We start from the raw sequence: 8,045 nt of genomic DNA on the forward strand, positions 1-8,045 counted from the left end.
AGACGTGAACTGGCCGTTTGGGCTAATTTCAAGAGGTTTCTATAGGAAATGTATCCTACATTTTCCAATAGCTTCATCGTACTGCTATGTTTTAAGGTAATTAAAAATAACGTTTGTTTTGGAATTCGTTATGATTTAAAATCCAGCATTTTTTTTTTTTTTTTAGAAAACTTAGAGACAGTTAAGAAAGTGAAAATTCTCCATAATTTAACCACCCAGAGATAGCCGCTACTATTACTAATTTCATGGATAGACTGTACTATTATTTTTTTCAATCCTTGGGGATTTTTTTTCCACAAAAAAAATGTTATCTTCGTTTTCACAGAATGTAATGTAAATATATTGACATGTTTCCATGTCATGTGCCACTTCATCTACAGTTGTGATGTTGCATGATACTACGGTGTAAGGACGTCCTGTTTGATTTAACCTCTTCCGCGTTGTTGGGTGCTTACGTTGTTTCTGGGTTCTCACTGTGATGGGTAATGCTGCACTAAGTACCCTGTGGGGTCTTTACATAACTGATAATTCATATAAATTCTTAGGCCTGAGATTGTTGGATCAAAGTGTGTGTAGACTTTTAAGACCTATTGCTGGATTCTGTTCTACAAAAATATATTTGTGGTACACGTACTGCTGAATGTCATGATGACGCTGGTGCTTTCAGATGCTGCAGTAACTTCCAGTAGAATTTAACTTTTTAGGAAACTAGCATTATCGTTAAGTTTTAAAAGTTGTGCCTAGGTAACAAGGTCACTTTAGCAACAAGCCGCGAAGACTCCGCATAAACGTGTGGATGGCGTCACAGTTGTGGAAGGACTGGGCAAAGACAGGGAGGAGGCCAGCTGAGTGCTAGTTCTGCTACCAGAAAGTTCTGTGACCTTGAGGACGATGGGCGGGGACCAAATTCAGCCCCTCTGACCTAGCATTTGTTTCCTTACATCCCTCCAGTTACTCAAGTTTTCTCTCCACCTCCCCAGACCCCCCTTTATTGCTGCTACTTACAGAGGCGAGTGGGCTGAGGGGTGAGCACTGGAGGCAGGGCAAGGCCCTGGAAGGTGGGGATTTAACAGAACTTGAAGAGAAAACATGACCAGACCTGTTAGAAGTAAGCTGGGGAAAAAACAGGGTGTGCTAAGAACAATTATTATTATTAAAGCTTTTGTTTTAGAGAGAGAGCGCGCACTCTGTCCAGGACCCCGGGATCACGACCAGAGGCAGACACTTAGCCCACTGAGCCGCACAGGTGCCCTGTTCCTACGCAGCAGCTGGCCTGGTGACAGTGAGCTGCGGACCCTGCGCGGGAGGATGGGCTTTGTCAGGGTTTAGTTTTTTCAAATGAACACACTGAAGGCCTGCTGTGTCCGGCTCCGGGTGAGGGCGGTTCACACGCAAGGTAGGTGCGGCCTGGCCCCTTGCTGTGGAGCCTTGGGTCGTTCGTAACGGGGCTGTTGTCGCCTGCTCTGTGTCCCCACCCCACCCCGGGGTGTTAACCCTCTCCAGTGCCCTTCGTCAGACGGGAACAAAGAGCTGGGCCCTTGCTGGGGCCTGGCCCTGCCGACTTGAGCGGAAGGAGAGGGGGAGGCAGCGGCCGAGTTGGTCGGTGGCCGGTTAGGGGGTTAGAGGCCTGCGTCCCCGGCGCCTCTCTGGTTCCTAAGGCTCTGGGCGTGCGGGGCCCTGGCGCCTTGTATCCTCCGGTCTCTAAGTGAGCTTGCTGGAGTCAGGCTCCAGGGCTTGCAGCCACAAATAGGAGCTGGTAGCCTGTCCCGCAAGACAAAGGCTGAAATCTAAAGTTACTCTCTTTTCAACTGTGACGAAAGCTTTACTGCCTGTGTTTTAAAGACTTTTCAGGAGTGAAACCAGTGGGATATTGAAGCATATCACGTCCCCTGAGAAGTAGAGGGTATTGGCTTTCAAGTAAGAGCATAGTCAATCCATCTCACTGCCAGTGGGTCCAGTGTTAAAACTGCTATAAGGGAAGCTCCACTTCAACGTTTTGATCACTGAAATGTGTTGCTGAGCAAGATTTTAGGTTACTTTTAACTGAAACCTGGCTAAAATATCTGACAGGCTTCCATCGGCGATAATTTAAGAATAGCCATCCCAAAACCCAGAAGGCTGAACTGGGGATATCTTAAAGACCTGTATGATCTGTTGGGGAGCTGCCTTCTCCTAGGAATGCAAAACACTGTCCATAATCTCTTTTTTGAAATGTTAACAAATTTCATGTATTATGTGGATGTTATGTAAATGCTTATGAGGCTCCTGTTTTTATTTTGGAGCGATTGGCATTTTAATTTTTACCCTGTCTTGATTTTGATGTGGTTTGTCTTCTAAGCCTCTCCATCCACCATGAGGGACATAGGCAAGAGAAGCAGAGGATCAAGTTCCTGGGCCAGAGCACTATCATAAGTAAAGGAGCAATGGAGTGTTTGAAGGAGTCATAAGTTACATCCATACCAGAATGGACTTAGTATTACTTACTGGACGCTGAGCTCAATTTGGATTTACGGGATCTGGGTTCTTGTTCAGATGGTGACAAACTAATCTTGAACTGGTCTTCTTTGCTTGTCTCAGTACAGGGTGGGACTTAATTAGTTCTCTACCCTGATTTCACATTAGAATTAGCTGAGGAGATTAAAAAAAATACTTGAATCGGAATCTTTGTGGAGTGATGGGATATTTTTGTAAAGCTCCCCCATCACTGCTCTAGAACAATGGTCCTCAAAATTCAGCGGATACCAGAATCTCCTGGAGGGTTTCCTAAAACACAGATTGCTGGATAAAGAACTAAATGACCGATTGCTGGGCTCCACCTCAGATTCTGCATTCCTAACACATTTCCCGCTGATGCTGATCATGCTTTGAAAACCCCTGACCAAAAAATAAAAGGAAAAGAAAAGAAAAAAAAAAACCCCTGACCGCGCCAAGTAGTCTTGATGTTCCTTCCTAGGTTGTAAAACATTAGGATTCTAAGATCAATTTCTGCTTTGGTAGTCTTCTCACTCTTGTATATTTTGGGTTAGGTCATTATCTCTCTCGTGCTCATTTTCAGGGTAGAATGAATTTGTCTTAAGAGCTTGGTTACTGGTTCGAAGCCAAGGCAAAGCATTAGAATCACCTGAGGAACTTGGCTTACAAAAAAAAAAAAAAATCCTGATGCCCGCACGGGACTCCAGGTTACTAAATCAGGCTCTCAGGGTGGGATGCAGTCATCAGTGATTATAGGTCAAAGCTTGGGGTCACGTCACAGGGTGAAGCTACATCAGGGGATTTCTAAATGGAGCAGCTGTTCATTTCAAAACACTTGCATGGATTTAAAATCTTAAATTTTAGTTTGTAGAAACATTTTTTTCAAGGTACGATTTACGGCCCCAATAAAGATTTGCCTTATTTTGACTTTGGTGCGCACCTCATGTTAGGCTAGCTGCTGAAAGTACTTAAACAGAAGATTCTAATGAGATTGATTCAAGGTGATGGAAAGGCGTGAGATGAGAGTAAAAACATACAAGCAGAAGGAGGAAAAAGTATTTTTACGTAATGGGGTATAATAACAGCTGACATTTTGCTTCCACAGAATTGTTTTCTGAATCATCTTTTTATGCCCTGATGCCTTTGATGTAACTTCTCAGTGAATTAAACAGAACATTTAAGTCTCTGAGGACTTGCCAGTTCCTCACTCCCCAACTAAGCTTAACCAGATAAAAAGGGAAAATAATGATCAACATGGATGGTTGATAACTTGAGATTACATTTAAAACACTTTGTTATTGTAAAATATAACAAGAATTTCCATTGTAACCATTATTTTTTTTAAAGATTTTATTTATTCATGAGAGACACAGAGAGAGAGGCAGAGACATAGGCAGAGGGAGAAGCAGTCTCCATGCAGGGAGCCCGACGTGGGACTCGATCCTGGGACCCCAGGATCAGGCCCTGGGCTGAAGACGGCGCTAAACCGCTGAGCCACCGGGCTGCCCTGTAACCATTCTTAAGGGTACAGTTTGGTGGCATTAAGTACGTTCCCATTGCTGGGCCACCATCCTACCACCTGACTCCAGAACTTACTCATTACCCCAAACTGAAACTCTGTACCCATTAGACACAAACACCCCATTCTTCCCTTTCCCCAGCCCCTGGCAACACTATTCTGCTTTCTGTCCTTATGAATTTGTCCGTCCTAAGTCTCTTATATAAGTGGGATCATAAAATATTTATCCTTTTGTGTCTGGCTTACTTCCTTTAGCATCATGTCTTCAAGGTTCATCCAGAGATTATAATTGATGATTATCTGTGTCACCACTGAGTTAGGTGCATAAAGGTTATCAGTCCTGTTTCAATCAAACACATGGGTGTGGGAGGGTGCTCCTGTCCCCCTGGAGCCTTCAGGCAGTCCTGTGGGTGGGCTGAGGTGGTTTGTTTGCACTCGACCCTGCTCTCAGCAGCCACGTCCTCCTCTGTGCCCAGCCCAGAAACAGGGGCGTCATCATGACTTTTCACTCCTCCTTACACTGACATGCAATTGCCCAATACACCTTGTTGTCTCTGCCTCTCAAAGAGCTCTCTAAATCCTCCTCCTTTATCCCTGACCTAGTCTCGTCTCAGACCTTCATCTGTTCTCCCTTGGATAAGTATCCAACGAGTCTTATATCGGTATCGCTGCCATCAGTCACTATTTCCTTAATCCATCCAGCAAGTATTATGTTACCTGAATGTTGCTTGTTGGGCATTGAGCGGGCCTCTTAAGTTACAAGGACATAGCCATTTGGGCCATTTGTCTCCAAAATCTGATTTTATCCAAGCACGTCTGATTCTAGAGTCTAACTTTTCTGAGTCCATTCATTGCTTTCCAATAAAGGATGGAATAAAGATCCAGAACTAGTGGCAGTGACAAATCAAGGATTCAAAACAAGTGGAATTTTAAGAGGACAAAGCACAGAGTTTTAAATCTAAATTCAGGAAAATAGGAAGCTTATGCATAGAACTAGGGAAACCTGACTTTGAAACAACTCATGGAGGGAGGCGGGGAATAGATGCTGGATTTTTGGTTATCAGCCAGCTTGTAGAGGTTCACTGTGATGAGGCTCTCTCAAAAGAGCTGGCCACATTTTAGGCTGCACTAATTAAAATAGTATGTTCTGATCATCGGCCATAATAATGCACATACTTTGGCTTGACCATCGTCTTTAGCTCTATGAGGGCATGTGGGGCGTTGGTCCTGAGTCCTGAGATCCATGCATCTGGAGTATGTAAAATATAGATTCCTGGGATCCACCCTTGGATATTTTCAAGTCATTCTGATGCACATCTTAGGTTGGGTACCACTGAGATGGGACACACGAACAGCATGATCTAGGAAATATTGGAGGATGTGGGTATTTAGCTTTGAGAGGACTATGGGGAGATGAAATACGTGTTTGCAAAATTTGAAGGGTTGTTTATAATTGAAACGGCAGACTGAGGGGAAGGTGTAGAATGATCAGGGGAGCTCTAGTAATAATTTACTGAGAATGAGAGCAGTGTGGTTATAGACCTGCTGTCTGAGAAAAGATTAAAGAGGAGCCCAGGTGTCAGCGATGCTGTGCAGCAATACTTCAAACTTCAGGGTGCATCTGAATCACCTGAGAGTCTTATTAAAATGCAGATGCTAATCTAATAGATTTGGGGGGGGGCCTTAGATTTTGCATTTCCAGGAGGCTTCCACCGATGCCAATGCCTCTGGTCTGTGGACCACATTTTGGCAGAAGGCGTAGGGGATTCTGGCCCAGATTGGCCAGATGGCCTAGATGAGCTCTCAGGTCCAGGTGGGTATTCGGCAAAGGTTGATCAGTTGATGATCGAGGAAAACAAGTGACCAGAACTGCGCTGGAATCCTTCAGAACTCATGATGTGGGACATACTTTCATTTACTTAGTCAACGCTTAGATTTCTCTACAAACTAGGTATTATAGATGAGTGATCAAGAGCATGAGCTTCAGAATCACATAAACCTGTTCATGTCTTGCTTTGCCCATTAGTAGGATTATAAATCGGGCGAGTAACCTACCTGCGCCTCATTTTCCTCATTTCTAATAACCTCTCACTGGGTTTTCATGAACATTTCATGGGTTAATGTATGTGAAGTGCTTAATGCAGAGCACGTACTTGATACATGCTGTCCCTGATTATTTTGTTATTAACTTACTCATTTAACCATGCCCTGCTACCCTTCTGACAACTCCTAAATCTTTGGAGGATTCCTGAGATCTCTGAAAGTGTCATACAACATGCCAGTGAGCTCTTAAAGTGCAGGCGTTCTCCCCAGATTTTGGTGAGATGACTGGAAATACTTCTTTCGAGGGTCTCATGTCTTCCCTGTTGGCATTTTTTCCTTTTCTTTCAAGATGTTCTTTAAATTCAAGTCAGTTAACAGATAGTACAGTATTAGTTTCAGGGGTAGAATGTAGTGACTTATCAGTTGTATAAAACACCTTCTGCTCATTTCATCACGTGCCCTCCTTAATGCCCATCACCCAGTTACCCCATCCCTCCATCCCTCCTCCCCTCCAGCAACCCTGTTTGTTTCCTAGAGTTACAAGTCTCTTATGGTTTGCCTCCCTCCGTTTTTATTATTTTTCCTTCCCTTCCCTTATATTCATCTGTTTGGTTAAATTCCTCATATGAGTGACATCATACGGTATTTGTCTTTCTCTGACTTATTTCACTTAACATAACAGAATCTAGTTCCATCCGTGGCATTGCAAATGGCAAGATTTCATTCTTTTTTTGGCTGAGTAATAGTCTTATCTATATGTAAACATAAATATATACGTGTGTGTGTGTGTGTGTGTGTGTGTATAATCACCACATCTTTATCCATTCATCAGTTGATGGACATTTGGGCTCTTCTCATGGTTTGGCTATTGTGGACATTGCTGCTATAAACATTGGGGTACAGGTGCCCCTTCAAATGACTACATTTATATCTTTTGGATACAACTGCTGGGTCATAGGGTGGTTGTATGTTTACCTTTTTGAGGACCCTCCACACTATTTTCCAGAGTGGCTGCACCAGTTTGCATTCCCACCAACAGTGAAAGAGGGTTCCCCTTTCTCCACATTCTCGTCGGCACTTGTGTTTCCTGAGTTGTTAGCATTAGCCATTCTGACTGGTGTGAGGTGGTATCTGTGGTTTTGAGTTGTATTTCCCTGATGTTGAGTGATACTGAGCATTTTTTCATGTGTCTGTTGGCCACGTGTATGTGTTCTTTGGGAAAATGCACGTGTCTTCTGTCCATTTCTTAACTAGGTTTTTTTGAGGAAGGGTGTTAAGTTTGGTAAGTTCTTGATAGGTTTTAGACACTTGCCCTTCGTTCAATATGTCATCTGCGAATAGCCTATTCTGTAGGTTACCTTTAGTTTTGTCGACTGTTTCCTTTGCTGTGCAAAAACTTTTTATCCTGATGAAGTCCTAGTAGTTCATTTTTGCTTTCCCTTGTCTTTGGAGATGTGTCTAGCAAGAAGTTGCTGCAGCTGAGGTCAAAGAGGTTGCTGCCTGTGTTCTCCTCTAGGACTTTGATGGATTCCTGTCTCATATTTAAGTCTTTAATCTATTTTGAGTTTATTTTTGTGTAGTTTAAGACTGGTCCAGTTTCATTGTTTTGCATGTTACTGTCCAATTTTCCCAGCACCATTTGTTGAAGAGACTGTCTTTTCTATTGGATATTCTTTTCTGCTTTGTTGAAGATTAGTTGACGTGCCATTTTTTCCCTTACCCTCACCTCCTCAAATCAGGAACTTAATATTTTCTCTATTCCTTTTGACCAAAATTTTAATTTTTTTTTAATTTTTATTTTTTTTTCCAAAATTTTAATTTAATATAATTTGATTTCCTGATCTCCTAAGTCTGGAAGTACTTGTGTTAGATATTATAGTGGATGCTGCTGGGTATCTATCCCGCATCGTTCCCCTGTTGTCTCTCCTACAGAACTATAGTTTTTTTGTTGTTTGTTTTTGTTTTTTGTTGTTGTTTGGTACTTCAGTTTTTTCTGCTTACAAACATCCAT

Source organism: Canis lupus, chromosome 5 (genome assembly GCF_048164855.1).
Source record: "Canis lupus baileyi chromosome 5, mCanLup2.hap1, whole genome shotgun sequence".
NCBI classification, from domain to species: domain Eukaryota; kingdom Metazoa; phylum Chordata; class Mammalia; order Carnivora; family Canidae; genus Canis; species Canis lupus.